The sequence below is a fragment of the Microcaecilia unicolor genome, chromosome 2 (assembly GCF_901765095.1).
Source record: "Microcaecilia unicolor chromosome 2, aMicUni1.1, whole genome shotgun sequence".
Classification (NCBI taxonomy): Eukaryota; Metazoa; Chordata; class Amphibia; order Gymnophiona; family Siphonopidae; genus Microcaecilia; species Microcaecilia unicolor.
Window position 1 is genome coordinate 56,998,355 of NC_044032.1, and position 27,667 is coordinate 57,026,021.

At 44.3% G+C, this 27,667-nt stretch overlaps 1 long non-coding RNA gene across 1 annotated transcript in view; it reads right to left on the reverse strand.

Moving 5' to 3' along the window:
* LOC115461925 overlaps positions 1–20,336 on the reverse strand; it is a 43,922-nt gene extending 23,586 nt beyond the window's left edge. The window contains exon 1 of the long non-coding RNA XR_003940785.1: positions 20,262–20,336. This is a non-coding gene — a long non-coding RNA (uncharacterized LOC115461925). The remainder of the gene's footprint in view (positions 1–20,261) is intronic.
* Between the last annotated feature and the right edge of the window lie 7,331 nt (positions 20,337–27,667).

Genomic DNA, 27,667 nt, shown 5'->3' on the forward strand with positions numbered 1-27,667 from the left:
GCCACTATTGAAGAGATCTGCAAGGCTGCGACGTGGTCATCTGTCCACACATTCACATCTCATTACTGCCTCCAGCAGGATACCCGACGCGACAGTCGGTTCGGGCAGTCGGTGCTGCAGAATCTGTTTGGGGTGTAAATCCAACTCCACCCTCCAGGACCCGAATTTATTCTGGTCAGGCTGCACTCTCAGTTAGTTGTTCTTCGTAGGTCAATTTCTGTTGTTCCCTCGCCGTTGCGAGGTTCAATTGACCTGGGTTCTTGTTTTGAGTGAGCCTGAGAGCTAGGGATACCCCAGTCGTGAGAACAAGCAGCCTGCTTGTCCTCGGAGAAAGGGTATGATACATACCTGTAGCAGTTGTTCTCCGAGGACAGCAGGCTGATTGTTCTCACCTACCCTCCCTCCTCCCCTTTGGAGTTGTGTGTTTCATCTTTTGCTAGTCATTCAACTGGCGGGAGCGGTCGCGCACGGGCGGGAAGAGGGCCGCGCATGCGCGGTGGGCGTGCCCTGCGTGCCGACCGTCCCGCGAAGCTTCTTCCGGTTGGTGGGGGCTGCCGCGGACGTCAACCCAGTCGTGAGAACAATCAGCCTGCTGTCCTCGGAGAACAACTGCTACAGGTATGTATCATATCCTGTCAGAGGGCTTCGGAGACCCAAGTTACGGACACAGGCAGCCAGGTTTCGAACGTTGGAGGTGAGTTTTATTATATAGGATGGTGTGCTCTCCAAAATCCACCAAACCTACTGTACACTACTATAATAGCCCTTATGCTGCAGGTGTCACCTATGTGTGTACAGTAGGTTTTTGGTGGATTTTGGAGGGCTCACACCTTCCACCACAAGTGTACCAGTTAGAATGCACTGCACCGACCACTAGACTACTCCAGAGACCTGCTTGCTGCTCTAATAAGCCTGGCTATATCATTTGAAGCTGTCATAGAGGCTGGTTGGTACTGTTTTCTTCACATCTTTGGCAGATGGGAAGTGGGGTCATGCCTTAATCCCTCCAGTGGTTATCTGGTTATTTAGGGCACTTTTTTTTTACTTCGTCATGATTGAAACAGGTCTAGACCAAAATGTACTTTTAGCCCTCGATGTTATTGCATTGTTCCATTATAGCAGAAAAAGTTCAAGTTTTGGGAACGCCCAAATCTCGCCTCCGACATTCCCCCTTGTGATTTGGACACACTGCAGAAAACTGCACAGAAAAAGTCTTAAAAATGGGTTTCAAAAATAGCAATTTGGACGTTTTGGCAAAAAAAAAAAATAGTCTGTGATCCTTTGTGCTGCTTTATGGATGTTTTCTGTTTTGAAAATGAGCCCAAAAGTGTATGGTGGTGTTTTTCAAAAAATAATTTGTTGAATTTCTTTCCATTGTAGTTATCCCTCTTGTCATAATCTGATTGCTTTTAATTATCAAAGCATGTTTGTTCTTTTTTTTTACAAATGTTATTTTAAATTAAAACCGTTTTAAAAAACAGATGGTGAATTTTTCTTTCAGTGAAGTCAGAAAAACACTGCAGTGAAAAAATATCTGTTGGGTTACTTGATTAGGGTTATTCTATATAATAATTCTCACCTCCAACGTTCTGAGGCTGCCTGGAACCCTGGTTTCCTGCCAGAGCTGCTCAGGAAAGTTGAGTAGATAAAAGTGACATCATTCCTGAAGTGCCACTGATTGGCTGCTGTGACATGCTGCAGAACTTTCAATAGACAGGAGTGAAAGTGAACAAAGCAAGTCTATGGTAAGCAAGGAAGCCCATTGGTTAATCTCTGATTCCTCTCCCCAAAGCAGCCGTCATTCCTATACACGCCAAAAAAAAAAAAAAAAAAGGAAACCTAGGAGCTGCTTCTCATTGCCATTTTTACAGCTGTTTCCACTGGACAAAAGGAGGGGGAAGACACACAGACCCTGCAACTGGGAGGGGGAAGGGGGGACACCCCTGCAAATGGGAGACATACTGGGGGGGGGGGGGATGACCCTGGAACTGGGAGAGAGGGGGGACCCTGGCACATACTCTCATTCTCACACACACACACTTGCATCCAGTCTTACTCTCTCTCTGTCACACACACACATTCACACTCTCTCAAACATACACACTCCGAGGAAAACCTTGCTAGCGCCCGTTTCCTTTAAAACAGAAAAGGGCCTTTTTTACTAGTAAAATAATAAACAAATGAAAATGCAAATAGTCACAGTGTTCTCTTTTCATTCTGTTTCCTTGATTTGCAAAGCACTTGCAAGCTGATCAGAGGAAGTTGCCCAAGACATCAGTAGCTTTGTAGATCCGTGTGCATTAGATTTTCTTCCTCTTACCCAATATTGGAGGTGATAAATGTAATTTTTCTTTTTTATTGAGCAAATTGCTGCAGCATTTGGTCCTTCTTGCTTGACCAAATCTTGTGGCTCCCATTGAAAGGAGAGTCCTGAAATTCTCACCTTAACATTTGATCTCTCTTTTTCTAGTCCGTTCCCTTTGTGATAGTTAACTAATGTTTTAATTAAACTCAACCTTCACTGTAAATACATTATTTCTATATTCATTTAGCAATGATTTTTATAAATTAGTATTTCCAGTAAACCAGTACGCTTCTTTACACTGCCTTTTTCTACTATAAACTATCTTCTGTGTGGTGTTCCACTGATTTTTCATCCATTTTGTCATTTTGTGTAAGCTATTTAGGATCGCTTATTACAGGACATTTTTATAAAGTGGCCAAACTATGCAATTTGTTGTCTTTAAAACTGTAAGATGGTGAGCCTAAGAAAAACCTTTTTAAGTATATTAGGAGTAGAAAACTTGTGAGAGAGTCAGTTGGAATAAAGGACATTAGGAAAGGATAAAAGCATAGCAGAGGAAACTAAATTCCTTTGTTTCATCATTTACTAATGAGGATTTTAAGGACTTATCCACTCCAGAAACAGTCTTTGGTGGTGAGAGGAAGTGGTCTAGTGGTTAGAGCAAAGAGCTGAGAACAGGGAAGCCAGGGTTCAACGTTCATTTATTTCACTGATACTCTTTGTTCCCTTCGGCAAGCTACTTTATCTTTCATTGTTTCAGGCACTCAAATTGTATGCTCTTTTGGACATTCTAGAGCTTCCTTTCAGTTGAAAGAGACTCGCCTTCGCATGTATGCCACAGAGGTGTTTAAATGTCTCTATCATATCTCCCCTCTTCCTGAATATACATATTAAGTCTATATTCATATGCTCTAGGAAGACCACTGATCATTTTAGGAACTGCCCTCTGAACTGACTCCATCCTGCTTATCTTTTTAAATATTTTTGTCTAAAAACGCATATCTTTTGAAAAGAAGCTGCAGTTTGTTCTTTTCAGCATTTAAGAAAACAAAAACAAAAAAAACAACAACAAAAGAAACCTATTAAATTACTCAGCAACTCTTTTAATTATCATCATAGTAAACGTTCCACATACCTGAGTGCTATCAAGCACACTGACATGGGGAATACTGCCGCTTTTAGCCTAATGGTTGGTGCAGCAACAAACTGGGTTTGATTCCCACTATGATTGTAACCACAGAAAGGCAGTATAGCCGCATTGAGCCTGCCATGAGTGGGAAAGCGCGGGGTACAAATGTAACAAAAAATAAAATAAAATCTCATCCCCCTTTTCCCTTTAAGTGCTAGTAATGTGGGTGTTTGCACAGCTGTGGTGGAAGAAATAATACTTCATGTATAGTAAACCGAGAAGGTGCCTATCTAATGTTCTGCTCCCTTGCATTTTTGAGATGGGTATGTCAATTTTACTTGGATGTATCCACCCTATGCTCAGATGAAAGATGTACTAACATGTCACTGCCTTACTAATGTTAATATTTATACCGAAGCAACTGTGGTTTCACTCCCATTGTAGTAAAACCACAGTTGCTTCGGTATAAATATTAACATTAGTAAGGCAGTGACATGTTAGTACATCTTTCATCTGAGCATAGGGTGGATACATCCAAGTAAAATTGACATACCCATCTCAAAAATGCAAGGGAGCAGAACATTAGATAGGCACCTTCTCAAATTTCAACACCAGCTATTATAGTTACTATTTTGATATTTACAATACATAGTTCCTGCAAACAGGATGTTTGATAACACATTACTTTCAGATATAATGTATCTCTGTAACTGGGCAATAGGACAGTCTGGCCGACATTCAGCTCTATTTAATCAGCCAAGAATGGTTCCTAGGCGGTTAAATAGCACTTAACTGGCTGAGCACTAATATTCAGTGTGATATAGCTGATTATCGCTGCTGACTATTAGTGCTTAGTGGCTAACCAGTTAGCTGTGAATATTCAGCGCTTCGCTGGCTAAATTTAGCAACCAAATCAGACTGCCTAAATAGCAGTCATATCTTTGGCTGCTATAAACGTAACTGGCCAGTGCTGAATATTAACTTGGCCGGTTAAGTTTATGTTTAATTATGATTGTTGGTCAAATTAGTAGAAATAGATACATCACAAGCATATAGAAACACAAATGACCAACCTGTTTTTTAAAAACTTCCCATGTCTCCCCCCCCTCCCCGCCTTCCCTCATTCCCCTCCCCCCCCCCAAACATAGGATAAGTAAAACACAACATGGACATGTGTCTGCCAACCTGCAATGCAAAAGTGAGATATTAAGCAGGTGTCTACGTGCCACATGTAGTAATGAGATCCAAAAAGCTTCCTGTCACAAAATACCTAGCACCCAAATGCGGTTAACACTGCGGCCACCTAGAGGGTCTATCCCCAGCACTGCTCAGGCCCGCTTGCACCTGGGCATGTGCTTTATACTAGCTAAACCCATGCATTAGGTTTCACTTGCCTATGGGTGAGACTCTCACCCACAAGTTATCCCCCCATTGATTTCTAGGACACTAGGGTCACACTCCCAGGGGTCCCACAGTTCCTAGAAAGCACTCACAGACCCAAAGCACAAACCACCAGGATTCTTAGTCCAGGACAGCAGAGCCAATAACCTAATAGGTTTATTGTTACAGTAAAACAGTGAACGTTTGAAAAACCAGGTGAAAAAGTAAGCTATAACAGATAACCAACACAAGGATCAACAAAACTATATCAGGGGTCTGTGCTAGGACTGCTGCTTTTTAATATATTTATAAATGATTTAGAGATGGGAGTAACTAGCGAGGTAATTAAATTTGCTGATGACACAGTTATTCAAAGTCGTTAACTCGCGACAGGATTGTGAAAAATTACAGAAGGACCTTACGAGACTGGGAGACTGGGCGGCTAGATGGCAGATGACGTTTAATGTGAGCAAGTGCAAGGTGATGCATGTGGGAAAAAAGAACCCGAATTTTAGCTACGTCATGCAAGGTTCCACATTAGGAGTTACGGACCAAGAAAGGGATCTGGGTGTCGTCGTCGATAATACACTGAAACCTTCTGCTCAGTGTGCTGCTGCGGCTCGGAAAGCTAATAGAATGTTGGATATTATTAGGAAAGGTATGGAAAACAGGTGTGAGGATGTTATAATGCCGTTATATCGCTCCATGGTGCGACCGCACCTTGAGTATTGTGTTCAGTTCTGGTCGCCGCATCTCAAGAAAGATATAGTGGAATTGGAAAAGGTGCAGCTAAGGGCGACTAAAATGATAGCGGGGATGGGACGACTTGCCTATGAAGAAAGACTAAGGAGGCTAGGGCTTTTCAGCTTGGAGAAGAGACGGCTGAGGGGAGACGTGATAGAGGTATATAAAATAATGAGTGGAGTGGAACAGGTGGATGTGAAGCATCTGTTCACGCTTTCCAAAAATACTAGGACTAGGGGGCATGCGATGAAACTACAGTGTAGTAAATTTAAAACAAATCAGAGAAAATTTTTCTTCACGCAACGCGTAATTAAACTCTGGAATTCGTTGCCAGAGAACATGGTAAAGGCGGTTAGCTTGGCAAGTTTAAAAAGGGGTTTGACGGTTTCCTAAAGGACAAGTCCATAAACCGCTACTAAATGGACTGGGGAAAAATCCACAATTCCAGGAATAACATGTATAGAATGTTTGTACATTTGGGAAGCTTGCCAGGTGCCCTTGGCCTGGATTGGCCGCTGTCGTGGACAGGATGCTGGGCTCAATGGACCCTTGGTCTTTTCCCAGTGTGGCATTACTTATGTACTTATCTAACACTTGTTACTACCTGCGTAGCACATGGAAAGTTTCAGGAAATAACTGCTCACAAATCTTGAACAGTCTTAGGACAGAGATGTTTCTCCTTTGTTACCCCCAAACTGAGACTGAAGAAAATCCAGTACCTCCTGGCTAGATTTGAAGTCCAGGGCCAATCAGAGCCCAGGGCACCAACTTTGATAGTATCTGGGCAATGGTACTACAAGTTCCCTTTTTTACAAGACTAAATTGAAAAAGAAAGCAATCTTCTCTGCAACGGCTTTAAAACTGAAAACAAACACCATCTCCTGGCCAATTAGGAGAAGTGCACTTCATGAAATAATACAGTTCACAGGTTTAGAAACCCACTGTTTCATCACAGTTCCCAGATGGAGTGAAAGGCTTTCCCTTTTTTAGAGTCTAGCGATTCCACCGACTGGCGCTCCATCATGAGTACTACTACTACTATTTAACATTTCTAAAGCGCTACCAGGGTTATGCAGCGCTGTACAATCTAACAAAGAAGGACAGTCCCTGCTCAAAGGAGCTTACAATCTAAAAGTAAAGATATTATATAAGAAAGCCAATGTGGTGTTGGCGACTCCTCAACCAATAGTACAATATTGTCTTTTTACCCATAAGAATAGTCCTTTGTAATTGGCTGGTTAAGTTTAAACCAGCCAAAGGAAAAAAAAAAAAAAAAGGATATTAGGTGCCAGTCACCAGAAACAGCCTGGCATTGAATTATCCAGGTTCACTACTGATCGCGGAACTTAGCCGGCCTGCCTCCCACGGACTGAATATTATCTGGAGTGTTCTTAAGCATAATGCTTTAAGCATTGTTAGCTCCCTTCAGCCCCATGTGAGCATCCTTATCTCTCTTCCTCAAGCACATGCATGCTCTCTCTCTCTTCTCTGTTCTGTTTTCTTCTGGCTCCTCATGTTTGTCTGTCAGTGTGAGACTATGAGAACAGTGCTGAAGTTGAGCCATATAGAATTGTGTTGTACGAGACAAAAAGAAAAGCTGTTCTAGAATCTGCCTGCAGCAAATCTTCAGAGAAAGTGAGGGGTAAGAGTGATTTTGGAGAGGGTTAGAGTGGGGACAGGATGGTGAAGGCTGGTTGATGAGAGAAGTGGGTGGGGTTTGAGGCTGACTGGGAAGGAGAAGAGCGTATCAGGGAAGAAAGTGTGAAAGGGAGGAACTGAGGGAAAATGTGTGTTAGGGCATGTGGGCTAGGAATGGAGAGAGAATTTGGGAGACAAGGGCTGAGAAGGGTCCAAGTCATTTTGAGCAGCTGGGTTTGCCACATCAGTAATGGGTACACACTTCCCCCTCCTTTTTGCCCAGGTCCCCAGCCACTTTTTCCAAAGATAATCCTGACACTTATGAGGAATTTTGTTTGCCAAAGTGGTTCTGCTTGAAAAATAGTGGTGCTCACTGCAATAGCTGATAAAGTGATGGCCTCAGGGTAACGATCATCAGGCAGAGAAGCAGGATTTGATTCTAGGTCTCCTATTTCCCACTCACCAACCTCACCCTTGGCAAAGAGAATAATGCCTGCAGCACCATCTGTAGGAGAGAAAGAAGCAGGTCAGTCAGTCTTGTATATAGTTTATACACTGTTTTTGTCTGATCTTGGAATGCACATTTTGCACCTCCAGACTGTATTCATACTGGAATGCCTGTAATTGTTCATGTCAATGAATTGCTACATTGTAAGCTACTCAAAGGCTTTAGAGGCAGTTTTATAAGCCATTCAGTTGTTTGCTCTATCCTTTCTACCCATGACTGTGTATTGAATCTTAGACGATTCTCCACATTCCAACTCTCCTCTGTTTTTCTCCCCCAAGTATCTTCTCTTCTATATTTTCCTGCCTGTTCCTTCCTTGTTCTCTGTCCTCCCATAGTCTGTGTGGAGGAGTAGCCTAATGGTTAATGCAGTAAGCACTGATCATGGTGAACTGGGTTTGATTCCCACTGCAGCTCCTTGTGACTCTCCATTGCCCCAGGTACAAAAATAAGTACCTGTATATAATATGTAAACTGCTTTCATTGTAACCACAGAAACGCAGTATATTAAGTCCCATACCTGTTCCCTATATGTGCCCCATTTTCTTTTCTTTCCCCATATCTTATCCACATTCCTCCTGTCCCACATATCTCCATGTCTACCTATATATTCTTTCTTCTTTCAGTATCTCTAGTTCATCCTTCCTCCTGTATCTCCCTTTCCACATGCCTCCATTCTCTCTCACCACTCCTATATTCCTCTGCTCAGTGTCTCCCCAGCATTGGAACACATGATGTAGACAATGTTGAAACATGACAGCAGTGCTTTTGCATCCAGTGAAAGAGATTGGAGGCCAGCAGAACGAACGTACACCTATCTGCATGGACTAGAGCAGTGATGGCGAATCTTTCAGAGACCGAGTGCCTAAACAGCAACCCAAAATCTAATTATTTATCGCAAAGTGCCATTCCCCTCGTCCCCCTCCACCTCCCTCCGAGTTCCAGGGCCCCTCCCTTCCAGTTCCAGAGTTGGCCGTCCCTCCCTCCCTCCTCCCGAGTTCCAGGGTCCCCTCCTCCCTCCCTCCCAGTTCCAGGGGTAACAAAGGAGAGAATGTGTATATATCTGTGAGAAAGTATTAAGGGAGGGTGGAAGAGAGACAATAAATAAGCCTACCCACCCCCACCCTCAACTTCCACTGCCAGTTAAACTTCTATCTAATCTATAAAGAATTTCACGGTGACAAAAAAAATCCAAAGTTTTGGGATATTACCTGGGCTCTGTCTGCTCTGCTCCTCCAACTGCAAGTAAGATTCTTCTCTTCTGCCGAGTGTCGACTATACCGGTGGCTCAGCGGGGGTGGAGTGCAGCACTGCAGCTGAAGCAGAAGGCGGGAGTCTCGGAGCGACGGCTGCACTGAAGACCAGTGGGCGGGCGCACTGACATGCTGGCGCAGGGGGAGGAAGACGAACAGCCAATGCGATGGCTGCCTGGGCTGCGGTGCCATGATTACTTGGGGTTTTTTTATTTTTCTTTTTGTAGCGGCCACGAAGGATGAAGGGAAAGTGGCTGGGCATGCGTGCCAACAGAGAGGGCTCTGCGTGCCCTCTCTGGCACGAATGCCATAGGTTCGCCATCACTGGACTAGAGGATTCAGGATTATGCTGGAGTGGGTGAAATGGAGGAGTAGCCTAATGGTTAGTGCAGTGGCCCGAGAGCTAGAGGAACTGGATTCAATTCCCACTACAGCTCCTTGTGACTCTGGGCAAGTTACTTAACTCTCCATTGCCCCAGGTACAAAATAAGTACCTGTATATAATATGTGGACCACTTTGATTGTAACCATAGAGAGGCAGTATATCAAATCCCATCCCCTTTCTCTTTCCTTCATATGGGCTACAGGATGCCTCCCTTAGAAGTGAAATAGGGAAAAAGAGTGCAATGACCTGCTTGGGATAGGGGGACATATCAGGGTCATGTTGGGAGGAGAGGAGAGAAAACTGGAGTAGAAGGTGGAGGTTCCTAGAAAATAATAGCACATTTGATTGATTGTTTTTTAAATGTTACAGTTGTTTTCTTTTTTTTTAATGTGGTGTTTATAATTTTCTACTGCTGCATTTATGTGTACATTGTGTCTATGTCATTGCTTCTCAAACCTATCTTTGCGGACCCTCAGCCAGTCAGATTTTCAGAATATCCAGAATGAATATGCATGAAAGAAATTTGCATGCAATGGAGATAGTGCATGCAAATCTGTCATCAACATTCATTGTGGATATCCTGAAAATCTGGCTGGAGGTCTACCAGGACAGGTTTGGGAACTACTGATCTATATAATATTGTAATCCACTTTGCACACTCCATCGAGTGAAAACACATAATATGTTTTTAATTAATTAGTTTAATTTTTATTGCACAGTAATGATATTTTAAATTATAATTTGCTCCTATTAGAATATGTAGATATTAATGGGAGCAAATGCCTAGCACCTTTATTCAATTAACAAGTGCCTGATGCCGGCGAAACGTATTCCCAATGTACTGAGCATGGAAAGGGGTGAGAGAAGCTGTTTGGAAACAGGTTAGCAACTAATGTTTTATCTCACTCTTGTTCACACTCTAACCAAAGGATTGTCACCAACATCTTAAACTGGCCATTTTTCCCCCCTGGTCCTTTGTCTGGTTTGATGTCTTGGTCCTGGGCAAGGGAGCAATTTTTCCACTTTACTTGATGCACGCTTACTCCACTTGCAATTCTTTTCTTTTGCATGAAGACCTGACGTCTTATTGTGGGTTGCACAGTGGACAAAAGGAGGTATCTGCAGATTGTATTTCTCACTTAAACAGTTAATTGTGTAACATAATCCTGCGTTAACAGTTCATGTTATATAGCTTGTGGTTTCTCAAGAAAGCCCCACAATTAGCCAAGCATTGCTATATTCTGACCTTGGGTTTTGCAAGTCTTACTATGTCATTTTTTCTGCTAAACAATCAGTTTAGTTCTTATGTTAATTCATTCTTCTACTTCTGTGCTTTATGCTGGTTGTAATGGAAATGGGGTGGGGGTGCATCATCCTGAACCTTTGCTCACATTTCTACAGCCTCTCTCAAAACCAATCCTGTTTTATAGTTTAGTTTATTAAAATTTGCTTTACCACTTAGCTTTGTAAAAGATTGCAATGATGTACATACAACATAAAAAATAGTAAGGACAACAAAACTCCGATATATGATAGAAAAGTCTTTACACACAAGATCACTCATACAAAACCGATCAATCAATAATTACCAGGGCACCGTGCTAGCTAATCCCCAGCTAGCAGCTAGAGGGTGACATCAAACACTGCTACTTAATAATGTGTCTTAAGAAGGCGCTTAAAATGTAAAGACCTTTCAGTCTTCAAAGCCTGAAGTGCAGTCCAGAACCAAGTAGAAAAATGCGTCCTTCCTAGTCACGGCTAAGCAAGCCCTAGCCATGGGTGGAACTACTGATTGCTTATCCAGCTAGCTACAGCCCTTTTCCTCTCTCATCTATATTGTCACAGATTTTTTCAAAATATGTAGCAGAACATAAGCTATGGTGATGGAGGACAGTAATTTATCTAGTTAATGCCTTCTACTGCTAACATGTCACCCTTCACTCTCTCAAGCACAGGCAAGGAGAGAAGTGAGGAGGGTGGAGAAAAGAAGTACAGCCTGGCATTACTGCCAGCTCAGGAGTAGCCTCTATGGTAGCAGGTTTATAGAGACCAGGGAACTGCCCAATAGGGCCACATAGATGCAGAAAGCTGGTTATTTAGATCTGTATTGCTATAGATTATTGGAGTTTGGTGGTAGAGCATTGTGGGGAACAGGGAGCTCATGTGCTTCTCTTTCCAAGGAGGGTAATTCTCAACTGGGCACCTCCATTTAGGTGCCCCGAGGGCGTGTGGTAGAAGCCTATTGTATAAAGGCACCTAGGTGCCAAGGTTCCATTTATAGAATAGTAGCGTAATCTGTATATGTGTGCCTGACATTTAGATGTTTGCACATCTGCCAGCCATAGAGCTGGTGCAAGTGTGAATGGCTAAGTGCAGCAGGGCTGTACATAACTTAAAATATTCTGTAGGTTATGCATGTATGTAAGAGTCCTGTCTATATCCCACCTATCCACCACCCCTGTGTACATCCTCCTTGCAAATATGGAAGTTGAGAGGTTATTTACAGAATAGCTCTTAGGTGGCCTCCTAGCATATAAATATGTTTAGTGTGCATATATGCACGTCTGTTCTTGTATTCTAAACATATAGTCATGCAGTGCATATATAAATGCTAACAATTTATAGTATGGTCCTTCAAATAATGGGAGAGAAAGCGCATGAATGCTGACTGGCAAAGCAGTGATATCCTGTAAAGAGTCAAGCTTCTAGAGTTAGAACACTTACCTATAGTCTTGCTCGTCACTCCCAAGCTTGAGGGCCTCCAAACCTCTCATGCGTATTCATTAGGTATAACCTGAAAACCTGACTTGTTGGTGGCCCTCAGAGCAAGGTTCTACTGTGTGGACAAGGATAGCCGAGCTGAATGAATGTACTAATTCATCTTTTTCTACCATCAATTTACTCCTGTGTGGAAAAGAGGTTCTCAACTCAGTCCTCGGGATACACCCAGCCACTCAGCTTTTCAGGATACACACAGTGAATATGCATGAGATAAATTTGCATCCACTATCTCTATTGTTTGCCTCAGGTACGAACCCCCCCCCCCCCCCCCAAACCAACCCTTAGATTGTGAGCCCACTAGGCCAGAGAAAGTACCTGCATATAAACTGTACAGCACTGCATACATCTAGTAGCACTATAGAAATGATTAATAGTAAGGTCTCCTAGAGGGCAGCTGGGCCTCTCCAAAGAATCCAACCCTGTAATTAAACAAGGAAACTGTGTGTATTTGGGGGGTGGGGGAGGGGGTGTGCAGTGGCAAGACACACACTGGCAAAGAAGCTGGGGAGGCTAGCTAATATCAAGACTGGAAGATGCATCTTTAGTCAAGGAGGGCTGGTAGTATGGCCTAAGTCTGGCAATCCTTGTCCCTGAGCGTACTCTGGAACAGCCAGCACCCCAATCCTGTGAGAAAGCATGACAAAAGTGCATTGTGGAGAACGCTCACAAAATGCCCATTTCCCTGCCCATAACCACACCCCTTTTTGCCTACGCACATTAGAAGTTTGGCATTACAGAATATGCATAGTGAGTTGTGCGCGTAAATTCTAATCAGTGCCAATTAGTGCTCATTATTGCTTAAGAGCTGTTATCAACGCTGATTAACCTGTTAAAAGCCAATTTTTTATTTATTTATTGCATTTGTATCCCACATTTTCCCAACTATTTGCAGGCTCAATGTGGCTTATAGAGTATGGTTATGCACATTGTTAAATTAGCACAAATCTCTAGGCACGCTGTATAGAATCTGGGGGAGAATGTGATTTGAAAAGAAATTGCAAGACACAGGCTTAACTGATCACCAGTCAGATAGTGGCAGGGCCCAATCGGTTCACACTGAAGAAAACATCACAACAGTTAAGAACCAGGTAGTGAAGTGACATTGTTTAGGTGAGGTGGCTGGTGTGAGTGTAGGCTAATTGCAAATTTATTCAGGATGATATAACCCAAATTTTATTGAAATTGGTCAACTTTTGACAGTCATGCAGAAAACAAGCTTTATAGAGTTTTGAGACGCACTATGTGTGTGTATGTGTATGTATACACACACATACTTACAGATTCTTCAGCTTTTCTGGATAGCTGTTCATCATAGTCTGTGGCTTGACATTAAATGAATTGAATTCATTGTACCCCACTTGTTACTTTATCTTGTTCCTACATATAGCGAATTGTGAAAGGTATCAATCATAAAATCACTGGTTTAGTCATTTGCTTTAGATTATTATAGGATGTGGAACTTCAGCTATCAGTCAGTATCAGGTCAAGTTATTATACCTATTTTTATGCACACTTGGTGTCAGGGCAAAGTTTACTGACTGCTGCATCTTGAACAAAAATTTCTTGGTGCTTCCTTGTGCTTTGCAGAAAAATACAATAAATGGAACTGCCACATTCAATCTCAGCAAATGAATACACTTCTTTTTTTGTTACAAAAACTTGTTGAAGAAAGGGTTAGGAAGAGCAAGCCAGCCACTAACTAAAGTGTGGTAAGTTTTTGGTGGGAATAGAAAGATGCAGTGAGTTGAAAGGCTATACAGTAACTATTGGGGGTGTGCCCACTATGTTTCCTGCAGTTACTGCAGTGAAAGTTCTTATAATCAACCTGTTTAAAAGACATGAGAAACAGACCTCCAAGGGCTACATCCAGAATGATCATCCATTTTACAAACTGAAATATTAATATTATAAACAGGGCAAAAGAAGGGACATGAATGTCTTTGTGGCAGCCAGGGGTGGCCTGACCATTTGGGCAACCGGGCAGTGCCCAAGGGCCCAGAGGATCTCCTTGGATGCCCAGTGCACCGCTGGAAATCTAGTGGCCTCAGTGGAGGGGGGGAACATGTTCTTTCCTGCCCGGCCCACTGGGCTGCCGCTATTCCCCCCACCCGACACCACCGTATTTTAAAAATGGCGGCCAAGACTCCCTGCCGAAGTCTCATGTCTGTTGAGAACTGCGAGATTACCGCGGGAAGTCTCGGCCCCCATTTTGAAAACACAGTGGCACCAGCAGGCGGGGAAATATTGGCAGCACAGCAGGCAGGAAAAAACATGCCCCCCCCCCCCCCCCCCCCCACAGAGGCCGCCAGACTACCAGGGCCCCTCAGGTAGGACCAGGGCAGTGGGGGCGTCAGCTGTGGCAGCAGGGGTGGTGTCAGGCAGCAGCCAGGTGGGGGGCCCAGACCACCCTCAGTCCACCCCTGGTGGCAGCATTGTAACATCCATATAATAAAATGGCTATATAGGCCGTCAGGTGGAGGTGTAGACTAATACTTTCAGGAGACAGAGCAGAGATCCAGAAGTTACATGTTCAAATCCATTCTACCTGCTTGTATTTTTATTTTTTAAAATTGTGAGTTCCCCAGGGACAGAAAAATAGCTACTGTGACTGCCCTTACTCCCTCCAGTGGAGAATTTCTCAATCAGAGCACTTTTTGTAACCTGGATGTGCCAATTGTGACAAGGCTAGCACTCGGGGCCTCACAGAGAAGCAGCTAATCCCCAAACTACGGTTCCCAGAAGCCCTTGCAAGCAGAAGAGAGGAGGGTAGCCCCAAAAGGGTGGAATGGATTTCCAACCCCAGCAGGGGGAGCAGTGGCTCAATGCTAGGGGAGCCAGTTACTCCCTTCCCCACTAGAGGGAGAAGGGGAGGTGAAGCTCAGTCCCTTAGCTGCATCGCCAGTATATAATTCCCTCCAGCTGTGAGAGGGGAGAGAGATTTCTGGGTGGCTCCCAGCCACACCAGGAGGGAGAGGAAACTGATTGAGAGAGAAGCTGCCATGGAGTAGGTGGAGGACGGAAAGGGCCTGCCACTGGAGCTTCCCTGGGGGTGGGTGGGGGGGGGGGGGGGAGAGTAAGCTGCCATGGAGTGTGAGAATGTAAATGTAGCCCTGTCCAGTACATGAAGGCAGTGTGAGAGGCCACAGGGGTGTGGTGCTGTGAGGTAGGAGGAAAGCTGCCAGCCCTGTTTTGTACATGGTCCTCCTGGGTGCTGTGAAGAGGATAGGGGCATGAAGTATTGGTTTCCTTTGAAGAGACTGTTTGTGAAAGGGTTGAATTTTTGGGATGTATAGAATAGCAGGCTGAACTTTGACTGAGCCCTTTGAGGGAGAGGGGAAGGCAATGCAAAGGAAGTGGGCCTGAACTGTTAAGGAACTGAATGTTGGCTGCAGTTTTGAACCCGTCCTGAACCCTGTTTGTGAACTGCATTTCAATTTTGAGAGTGAAACTGAATTGAGAATAAAGTACTTTGGTCTTAAGTCCGTATGGCAGTCTGGTTCTTTGCTGGAAACCTGTGAGCCTAACAGGGCTGCCGGCCCCAACCCAGAGCGGAGGAAGCGGACCCCTTTACACAATTACAAGGTCTAAATATGAAGGTCCAACTTTTTGGAGATAGATGTCACTTCTGTTCTGAAATAGGAGTTGGATGTCCATCTTTTGGCCCTCCCCAGTCCTGGCCAAAGCATGCCCAGACCACAACCCCTTTCCATATGGATATACTGCAGTTTTAGGCTTCCATATTTTGACTTTATAAAATCGAGATTTTGACGTCCATGCAATATGGACATCTAAGTGCCAGTTTTCAGACATCCAAAACAGGAATAGAGCTAATATAGCCATGATGGGCTTCTAAAGGTCTCAGCATTTCATTGCCAGTAATTCAAGGTCTAGAGGATCAAGCTGATAGACCTAGAAGAAACCTATGAACACTTTGAGTAAGAGTAACCTAATAGTTAATGCAGTGACCTAGTAGCCAGGGGAACTGGGTTCAATTTCCACTGCAGCTACTTGTGACTCTGGACAAGTCACATAACCAGTGGTGTGCTGGAGCCTGCTCGCACGAGCCAGTTAAATTTTTTAAGATCTTGCGAGCTGGTTGTTCTGCATGGTGAGCCAGCTCCGGTAAACAAGGTAAGCATGGCAGGAGGGCGCCACAAGCCATGCTTACCCCGTTTACCTCACCTCCCACAGCCCTTGTTTGCCTGCACCCACCCCGCGCTGCCCTGGGGGGTTTAAATCTTTTATTTACCTTCATCGCAGCTGCCGCGTTATTGAAAGCCCTGCCCATCTCTAGCCTTCCCTTCGTGAGTTCGTTCCCTCAGAGTCCCACCTTCTGATGTCATTTCCTTTTTCCATGAGGGCGGGATTCTGAGGGAACGAACTCACGTAGGGAAGGCTAGAGACGAGTGGGGCTTTCAATGATGCGGCTGCTGCGATGGAGGTAAAAAAGATTTAAACCACACAGGGTGGCACTGTAGCAGGAAGAAAAAGGGGGATGTTGAAGGGATAAGAGGGCGGACAGGCGGACATGAATGGGGGGGGAGGATGGGGGTGAAGGAGAATTGCTGGACATGAATAGGAGTAGGAGGGGAGGGCAGGGGAGAGAGGAGAATTGCTGGGTATGGATGGATGGAGGGGGCAGGGGAGAGAAGAGAATTGCTGGGTATGGATGAATAGAGGAAGGCAGGGGAGAGAAGAGAATTGCTGGATATGGAGGGGGGAGATGAGAATTGCTGGATATGGATGGATAGATGGATGTAGGGGAGAGGAGAGTTGCTGGACATGGGTGGATGGAGGGGAGGGCAGGGGAGAGAGGAAGGTTGCTGGACATGGATGGATGGGAGGGCAGGGGAGAGGGGAGTTGCTGGACATGGGTGGATGGAGGAGAGGGCAGGGAGAGAGAATTGTTGGACATGGATGGAGGGGAGCGAAGGGAAGACAGGAAGGAGATGCACATGGATGGAGGGGAGAGAGAAGAAATTCTGGACATGGATGGAGGGGAGGGAAGACAGAGGAAGGAGATGCACATGGATGGAGGGGAAGGAAGAGAGAAGAAATGCTGGCCATGGATGGAGGGGAGGAAAGAGAGAGGAGGTGAGATGAACATGGATGGAGGGGGGGGAGAGGGAAAATGCTGGACATGGATGGAGGAGAGGCAAGGGAGAGAGAAGAAATGCTGGACATGGATGGAGGGGAGGGAAGAGAGAGGAAGGAGATGAGATGAGGGAAAAGGGAAAAAAAACTGCACATGGATGGAGAAAATAGGCAGAAGTTGGATCCACTGGACAGTCAAGTCTGCGGAGGACCCAGCTTTTACTTATGGATGTAGGGCAAGAAATGGAGAAGAAAGGAGGAAAGTAAAAATAATAAATGGAAAGGAAGCCCTGGAAACGGAGTTAAGAGGACAGATAGCAGCATGATCAGAAAAACAAAGTCACCAGACAACAAGGGTAGAAAAAAATCATTTTATTTTCATTATAGTGTTTGGAATATGTCCACTGAGAATCAGGCGCTCAACGTTTAAAGTTTATATTTATTTACTTATTTATGGCATTTTATGCACATTTCTTTCGTGCATAGTCATAGTGGATATTCTGAAAACCTGACTGACAAGGGGGTATTCTAAGACCAGTTTTTGAAATACTACATTACTGTACCTGTATATAATATGCAAACTGTTTTGATTTTAACCAAAGCGAGCTAAGTGAAAAGTAAAAGTACCACAACTACAATGAATGCAACTATTGTTAACGTTTTCATCCCAAGAACTTTATTGCTCTACAATTCAATCCATTCTGCTTTTAGTAAAACCACATTTTTGAAAATGAGTGCCACTCATACAAGTGTGCTTGTGAGTAATTAACCCAGCACAGCTATGAAGGTCTTCAACAACTACACTAGCAGAAAGTGGATTGTTCAGTCTGATAAACAGCTCCTTCAAATCAGGCCAGGTTGCAATATTTCTGATGTCTTCTGACTGGGTGTGCAGGTTTTGATCAAGGGAATCTCTGAAACACTAGACTTCAGTATAGCAAAGAATACTTTACTATCATTATTGTCATTGTCATCTGCATTAGAAGTAGTGCTGTCTAATTCATCACTTACATCTTCATCTTTATCTTTATTATCATAATCATGCTGCCTAATAATAAAGAAGGCTTTTAAAAAGTTGAAATCATTGTCTGTTGTTGGTCTAACAATTTTTTGTCTGATGACAAACTCTGAATATCTTCGAGAATGTCAAATATGTGGGAACCCTACAGTCTTAAGGCCAGTGTCACACCGCCTACCTGTGGGAGTAGGCCAAATTTCCTTTCATTCCTCCATTCAGCCAACAGCGTGGGCCGAGTCTCCAATTGCACACACTGTCCAACCGTAAATGTGGACCGTATGTTCAAGGGACCTTCTCCACAACTTGAGGTAAACTCCGTCAGGGTCCTTGTGGATCCCAAAGCAGTCCAAATCAAACCTCCTCACCCATCAGCGGAAGTCCAGTTAGTGGTATGAGTGTCAACAATAAAAAGAAAAACGTTCATAGTAATAACCAAGGTCTCAGGTTAGGGCTGAGCCTGACTTTGGCCTGCCCACCTGCCACTACCCATGTAGCTCCACTTGCGGCTACAACCTGGCTTTTCCAGAACAACTCAAGACAAGGTACCTTGTGGAGTCCAACAGAAATAACCCCCCACAGGTAAAACAAACAAGAGTCCCGTACCTTTGTCACCATATCAGGCTCCAAACTGGGCTCTGGCATCCTTCTCCTTGGCCTGCTCACAGTGAGTCTGAGCTGTGCTCTCACTTCTCTCTTTTATAGGGCAGTAGTCTCTTCCCTTATACACCTCCCACCCAACTTGATTGGAAGACCTGCTGATCCGTGGATTCTATTGGATGGGCCAGAGAACCTCCTTCTGACTGTCATGTGATTTCCCTGTTCTAGCTGTTTCTCTGGGAATTAATCTTGTGGTTCACACTGCTTGTGAGCTCTATTTTCCCTTGCAGGGCTGAAACTAGTTCTTTGGTTTTTGTCCCCACATTCACCTTCCTTCCATGCCAGAGGTTTCTTGTGGGACAGGACATAGACCCCATCACGGGCAGACAAGCAGACTTCCTCTCTAAAGACTCTCCTTGATCCAGTGGAAAGTCACCCCCGATGTAAAATTTTCCATGGGTTGACTAGCAGTCTGTTGTGATAGAGACTTATGTCTGTTCACCAAGAATTGCAACCATTTTAGGCAACTCCACTATATTCACTGAACAGCAACATTTAAGATGAGATGATCCACTGTTTGCATGATGAGGTTTGCAATAGCAAAATCCTGATCCCAGTTATGCCGTTTCATTGTGTACTAAGGAATTGTCATTTTCATCTTGCTTCTGCTTTTACTGTTTACTTTTAAGTGCAAGTTCCAAATGTAGCTGAGTAAATGTAGTAAAAATTGGTGAAATTATTACTTCAGTAAAAGTAACAAATGTTTCCTGTACTTCTTTACAAGAAAAAGTGTCAAAACTTTTATTTAAGTACAGTAACTAGCTACATTTACTTAGTTACTATACAACACTGGCAGTGCAAAATGGTAGAAGCTACTCTGAAGACAAAATTATTGGCCATATGCATAGACATGGCTAAATGGAGTAGTGCCAACATCAATGCCTTTGTTTTTAATAAACATGAGGAGAAAGGCAAGTCAGGGTGTCTGAATTTTCACAAAGGATTGACCAAAGTCCCTAATGAGAGGGACTAGCAGCTGCCACATGCTAATGCTGACAAAGCCCATTCACTTTGAATTGGCTGTGTGGGTTAGCTCCGCTTAGTTAACAGGTGGGGTTAGAGTCGTGGGACAGGAAGTAATGTTCTATTGGCAAGGGGTTAAAAGATAGGAAATAGACAGGAGTGGTTCAAGGCAATCTGCTGTCTTTGGCAAGATATGAGAGAGTGCATCTTCCAAGGCACCCAAAGGAGAGGACTCCTTTAATGCTTCGATCAGACTATCCCCTCACTCAGATCACTGGTCAGGGAGTTGGAAACAGTAAAACGAATATGACTTACATTTAGGGATGCTGACTTTAGGTTGTAACCAATAGGGCAGTTTGATGCAAAATCATTTAAATAGCTGTTTATCAGATAAATACTGAAAGCATACCTCTCTCTCACCCCTTCCCTGGCTTGTCTTGTATCCTCCACTCAGTTTTGTGTCTTTTCTGAGCTGCTGCTGACCTATGTGATACAAATATACATATTTGATTGCACCGGGAAAAAGTACCTACTAAAAGTACCTTGTGGCCTAAGAATACTGACAAATACTGTTTATTTCTTATTCTAAATACCTTTAAAGAATCCCTAACTTGCTGGAAAATAAAGACTTAAATTTAAAATTTATAAGGGGGACGACAAGGTAAAGGCTTCTTCTTTCTTTTTTTTCTATATTTACAAGACCTTAAAACAGAAGCCCTGGGGTCAGTAGTCAACTCTCCATGGTAAATGACTCACAAGCCACTTCCAGGAAGTAACCCTAGATATTCAATACTGGGGCAAGCGCAGCTCCCAGCATTGAATATCCAGGTGTTACATTATATAAATACTACATAACATCAAGAGCGCAATAACCTGATCACTTCCATGCGGATAACATAGTTAAAAAGGAAACCAGAACAATCATCTGGGAATTTACAAAACCTAAAAGCAATACCTCAAATACAGTCATTTCACATATTTAAAAAAAAAAAAAATAAAACCATCTTCAGTTGTTTACAGAAGAACCACAAATGAGACAGAGAGCAGACAGAAAAAGGAAGAGAATTCTATATTGTTGCGGCTTGACACGGAAGATGTTTAACTGACTTAACTGTAGGAAATAACAAAGATATTTCCCCCCTCAAAAGCTGTTAACCAGGTACCGGCCAATATTCATGCTGTTGCCCAGTTAACTCACTGCATAAAATTAGTACAGCTGTTTCGCTGTCCTAAGTTTATGTGGTTAATTAGGGGTCCTTTTACTAAGGTGCACCGAAAAATGGCCTGCACTGGTATAGACGAGTGTATTGGACGCACGCAGGTCCATTTTTCAGTGCGCCTGCAAAAAAGGTCTCTTTTGGGGGGCTGAAAATGGACATGTGGCAAAATAAACATTGGCACGCGTCCATTTTGGGCCTGAGACCTTACCACCACCCATTGACCTAGCAGTAAAGTCTCACGTGTTAACCGGGCGGTAATGGTCTACACGTGTACAATGCTGATTACGCTCGTTAGCGCTGCAAGCTAGAAATTTTCCAGTGCGCCTAGTGGACACACATAAAAAATGAAATTACCACCCGGGCCTCGCGGTAGCCGGGTGGTAATTCAGAATTGACGCATGTAGGACATACGTACGTGCCTACGTGGCTTAGTAAAACATAGTACCATAATCAAATGGCACCGGCCATCTCTATGGGCGGCCATATCCGGCGCCGGTGCCGCAAGCGGGCGGAGCCAACCGTATTTTCAAAAAAGATGGCCGACCATCTTTTTCTTCGCTAATACGGTTGGGCCTGGCCAAATGTCAGAGTTCGCCGGGTTTGAGATGGCCGGCATCGGTTTTCGGCCATAATGGAAAATAATGCCGGTGATCTCAAACCCGGTGAAATGCAAGGCATTTGGTCGTGGGAGAAGCCAGCATTTGTAGTGCACTGGCCCCCCTGACATGCCAGGACACCAACGGGCACCCTAGGGGGCACTTCTAAAAATTAAAAAATAAAAATAGCTCCCAGGTGCACAGCTTCCTTCCCTTGGTTGTTTAGCCCCCCCCCCCCCAATCCCCCCCAAAACCCACTCCCCACATCTCTACACCATTACCATAGCCCTAAGGGGTGAAGGGGGCACCTACATGTGGGACCAGTGGGTTTTGGGGGGTTTTGGAGGGCTCAACATTTACCACCACAAGTGTAACAGGTAGGGGGGGATGGGCCTGAGTCCACCTGTCTGAACTGCACTGCACCCACTAAAAACTGCTCCAGGGACTTTCATACTGCTATCAGGGAGCTGGGTATCACATTTGAGGCTGGCATAGAGGCTGGCAAAAAAGTTTTTTTGTGCTTTTTTTGGGTGGGAGGGGGTTGATGACCACTGGGGGAGTGAGGGGAGGTCATCCCCGAATCCCTCCGGTGGTCATTTGGTCAGTTGGGGCTCCTTTTTGAAGCTTGGTCGTGAGAAAAAAGGGACCAAGTAAAGCCGGCGAAATGCTTGTCAAGCCTGGCTTTTTTTTTTCCATTATTGGCCGAAGCTGGCCATCTCGTGAGCACGCCCCATCCCGTCCCTGTCCTGCCTTCACTACCCTACCGACACGCCCCCTTGATGTTTTGCCGGCTCCGCGACGGAAAGCAGTTGAACCCGGCCAAAATTGGCTTTCGATAATACTGATTTTGCCGGGTTCAGGAGATCACTGGCCATCTCCTGATTTGTGTCGGAAGATGGCCGGCAATCACTTTTGAAAATGAGCTGGATAGTAACATAGTAGATGACGGCAGAAAAAGACCTGCATGTTCCATCCAGTCTGCCCAACAAGATAAACTCATATGTGCTACTTTTTGTGCACACCTTTCCTTAATTTGTATCTGCCATTTTCAGTGCACAGACCGTAGAAGTCTTGCCCAGCACTAGCCCTGCCTCCCAACCACCAGCCCCGCCTCCCACCACCGGCTCTGCCACCCAATCTCGGCTAAGCTTCTGAGGATCCCTTCCTTCTGAACAGGATTCCTTTATGTTTATCCCACGCATGTTTGAATTCCGTTACTGTTTTCATGTCCACCACCTATCGCGGGAGGGCATTCCAAGTATCCACCACTCTCTCTGTGGAAAAAATACTTCCTGACATTTTTCTTGAGTCTGCCCCCCTTTAATCTCGTTTCATGTTCTCTCGTTCTACCGCCTTCCCTTCTCCGGAAAAGGTTTGTTTGCGGATTAATACCTTTCAAATATTTGAACGTCTGTATCATATCACCCCTGTTCCTCCTTTTCTCCAGGGTATACATGTTCAGGTCAGCAAGTCTCTCCTCATAAGTCTTGTAACGCAAATCCCATACCATTCTCGTAGCTCTTCTTTGCACCGCTTCAATTCTTTTTGCATCCTTAGCAAGATACGGCCTCCAAAACTGAACACAATACTCCAGGCGGGGCCTCACCATCGACTTATACAGGGGCATTAAAACCTCTTTTCTTCTGCTGGTCACACCTCTCTCTATACAGCCCAGCAACCTTCTAGCTACGGCCACCGCCTTGTCACATTGTTTCGTCGCCTTCAGATCCTCAGATACTATCACCCCAAGATCCCTCTCCCCGTCCGTACATACCAGACTCTCACTGCCTAACACATACTTCTCCCGTGGATTTCTACTCCCTAAGTGCATCACTTTGCATTTCTTCGCATTGAATTTTAATTGCCAAACCTTAGACCATTCTTCTAGCTTCTGCAGATCCTTTTTCATGTTTTCCACTCCCTCCTGGGTGTCCACTCTGTTACAAATCTTAGTATCGTCTGCAAAAAGGCAAACTTTACCTTCTAACTCTTTGGCAATGTCACTCACAAATAAATTGAACAGAATCGGCCCCAGCGCCGATCTCTGAGGCACTCCACTACTCACCTTTCCCTCATCTGAGTGAATTCCATTAACCACCACCCTCTGGCATCTGTCTGTCAACCAGCTCCTTATCCGGTTCACCACATCAGGTCCTATCTTCAGCCTGTCCAGTTTATTCAAGAGCCTCCTGCGGGGAACCATGTCAAAAGCTTTGCTGAAATCTAAGTAGATTACGTCTATAGCATGTCCTTGATTCAATTCTCCAGCCACCCAGTCAAAGAATTCAATGAGATTTGTTTGACACGATTTCCCTCTGGTAAAATCATGTTGTGTTGGATCTTGCAACTTATTGGCTTCCAGGTTCACTATCCTTTCCTTCAGCATTGCTTCCATTACTTTTCCAACAACTGAAGGGCCCCTTAGCTGGTTAGCAGTCTGAAAATTGCTGATAAACTGCTAAGATGATGCTCTGCCCCTTGCCTAGGCAGTTATGGGATGGCTGGTTGGTGGATAATATTTGGTGGCAGTGGCCAGTGTAGCTGGGTCACCCTTCCAGGACCTGTCCCAGCCTGACCCTGCTTCCTTCTTGGCACAGCTATTGTTCTGCTCCACACCTCCTTGGGCTGCTCTTGGATTTGGTCTCAGACCCCTGACAGCTCTTAGGACTCCCTCCTCCTTCGGTTCTTTTCACAGAGGCTCAACAAAGGCAAACTGCTTATGAGTAAAAAGGTTTTATTTTCTTGCTTTAACTCAGCATAACCAAAAAGGGGAAACACATTAGTTCTGTGTCTTGCAGGCAAAGCCCTTTCCAGGCCCAAACAGTTCATACAGCTTTCCTTGGTTAACACAAAATAATGCTTCTTGCTTAGTCCTCTTTTAATCAGAACATAACATATTAGTTTGGTGTTTGCAGTCAAAGCACTTTCCAGGCTCAAACAGTTCATATAACTTTCCTTCTTTTAACACCAAAATAATTCCTCTTCTAATCAGAAGAACACCACCAAAGGAAGACACAGTAGTTCTGTGTTTTGTAGTCAAAGCACTTTCCAGGTTCAAACAGTTCATACAGCTTTCCTTCCTTAATCTTACAGCACAAGGAAACAGTTTTTTTTCACCTTCCCTGTCCTGGGGTTTAAACCGTGCCGCATTCCTGTCTCTTTCCTAAGGCCAGCATCTGTCTCCTCTTTAACAGAGACCTTCCCCAATGCCTCAGCCTTTCTCCTCCAGCCTTCCACCACCATCTCAAAGGAGCTGCCAGCCACCCACCTACAGTATCTTTTCCTGTTTGAGCCAGAGCAGCAAGTTCCATCCTCTCCTCCTCCAGTCCCTCAGCTATCTCCATTTTATCCTCATCACCGGCTTCCTCCTCCTCCACTCTCCCCAGTTGTTCCTCATTACCTTCCTCAGAAACCATCTCCCAATCCTCTATTTCCTCTCCTAGCTTCTGCATAGTTTGGTGGGGAAGAGGGGGATTCTGGGAATGGTAGTTCCCATTGGCCTTTCCTTCCCAAGGAGCCTAGCTTTCGGAATACTGCGACCCCTATTCTCGTGACCTCCTTGATCCCCTACCATCTGCCCCCTCACACCAGTTAAGTGCCACTGAATATCAGTGGCCAACTCACTTGGCATGGTTTAACCTGGCAAGATCCTCTTCTGCCTAGTTAAACCCTTTGGAATATTGCCCCCCACCCCCATTTATATTCCCAGGCTGAATAATAGAAAAAAAAAACTGGACAATCCAGGCTTATACTTGTAGCAGTTAAATTATGTAGCCTAATATAAAAAATACTGACCTCTGACCCTGCATACTGGACCATCACAATGTTAATGTAAACATATATTCTACATTCACAGAAGCTCCCCTCCCCCCCCTCACCCAACAATGGGCACAGAACAGAACTAGGAAAAGTTTCCATAGGACTCACCAGTAAAAGAAAAAAAAATAATTCTGTGTCATCTCAGTAGCAGCAACCATAAAGCCTCACTAATACAAGGCATATTATGAAATAAAATCCAGCAAAACCCAAACCAGTAGGGAAAGGTTAATGGACTTCCAACAATACCAAAAATGATCTGTAGAGATGAATGTTGAAGTTTATTAAGAGGCCAATAAGGCTCAACATGGTGCTGCAATCACATGCCTGCACCAGGACTCTACAAACATATAATTACACGTGAATAAAATAACACAAAGAAAATCGCATTTATCACATGACAAAATACATTGAATTATACACAAATTAATAGTGAAGAACAGAACTGCTGTGCTTAAATCAATTGTATCTATAAGACATATAAAATGTTTAAAATTATGAAATATAATTTAAAAAGAACAAAGAATCATATACTTGAATAAAATAAATAACATTACCTGACTAAACAAAAAACATCTACTATTTTGAAACAAAGACAAAGCAACCACTGCTTTTAGAAGACCATAAACTGAATTATAGCAAAACATTTATAATTATAAATCCAGAAAACTCTCCCCATATGTAATAAAATCAATTTATCAACTGATATGGTTACCACAAATTAAAAATGACATCTATGTTCTTAAACATTTTATATGTTATAGATATAATTGTTCTAAGTACAGCAGTTCTGTTCTTCACATTATTAATTTGTGTATAATTCAATTAATTTTATTATGTGTTAGTTGCAATTTTCTTTGTGTTGTTTTGTTCATGTGCAATGTTTTATTTATGTTTGTGCGCTATAGAAATGCTAAGTAGTAGTAGTAGTAGATACACAAACTCCTGAGGCAGGCATGTGATTGCTAAAACACAGCACCATGTTGAGTCTTATTGGTCTCTTAATTAATTTAAACATTCATCTCAACGGATCATTTTTGGTGTTGTTGGAAGTCCGTTGGCCTTTCCTTACTGGTTTGGATTTTGTTGTCTTAGGGACTTCTCACTTCCAGCCACATCCTATATAATAATTCTCACCTCCAACATTCTATGTGTCTTGCTGCCTGTGTCCATGGCTTTCTTTGGAGTTGGTCTGCTAGGCTCCGTAGATCAGGCTGACGTCACGTAGAACGCCATAGCCAGAGAAGGAGGGGCGAAAGGGGCAGGGCACAGGGGCGGAGGCGGAGCTTGAAAAGAAACAGAAGCGTTGAGGGGCGGAGTAGTCGAGAGTGTCACGACCAATGGCAGGGAAAGAAAGGTCGGAGTCCTCCTTGGGCGTGAGTGGAGGGGGCAGAACCATGGAGAGTGTATTGCTGTGCTGAGCCAGCTTGAGGTGTGCTCACGCGTTTCTAGGCTAGGCACGGGGGAGGGAGGACCTCAGGAGTCGGAGCGGTGCTGCAGAGGAGGAAAGCAGGCGACGGCCGCGGCTGCCCCTCTGGGCCCCATTGGAGGGTGTGTGGGCAGCTGCCATGACTCCTTGGGTAGGGACCCTGAAACTCGGAGGGAGGGAGGGGACAACCCTGAAAGTCGGAGGGAGGGAGGGAGGAAGGGAACAACCCTGAAAGTCGGAGGAAGGGAGGGAGGGAACGACTCTGGAACTGGGAGGGAGGGGGGAAGGAAGGGAGGGGGCCCCTGGCACACACTCTCATTCTCACACACACACTCTCTCTCTCACAGACACACTCGCACATTCACTCTCTCTCACACAGTCACTCTCACACACACTCTCTCAAACATACACACTCCGAGGAAAACCTTGCTAGCGCCCATTTCATTTGTGTCAGAAACGGGCCTTTTTACTAGTTGTGAAATAAAACAAGTCCCTGCAAAAGTCACATAGGATCTACAGAGCAAATCAAAGAACAGATTTGGCAGTAGAGGGTGTCTTTTTGCTACAGGGGGCCCCCCAGGTCTGCCTAAATCTGAAGGAGATACAGCCCGCAAGTGGCCTTTTGGTTTCCCTCCCAAATATTTTATTTAAAAAGTTGATTACAAAGTGAACCATAAGTTGAAACTAGATCTAGAAGACAAAAAAAAATCTTACTATAGCACAAAAGAGGGTTTACTTAGGAAGTTTGAAATAG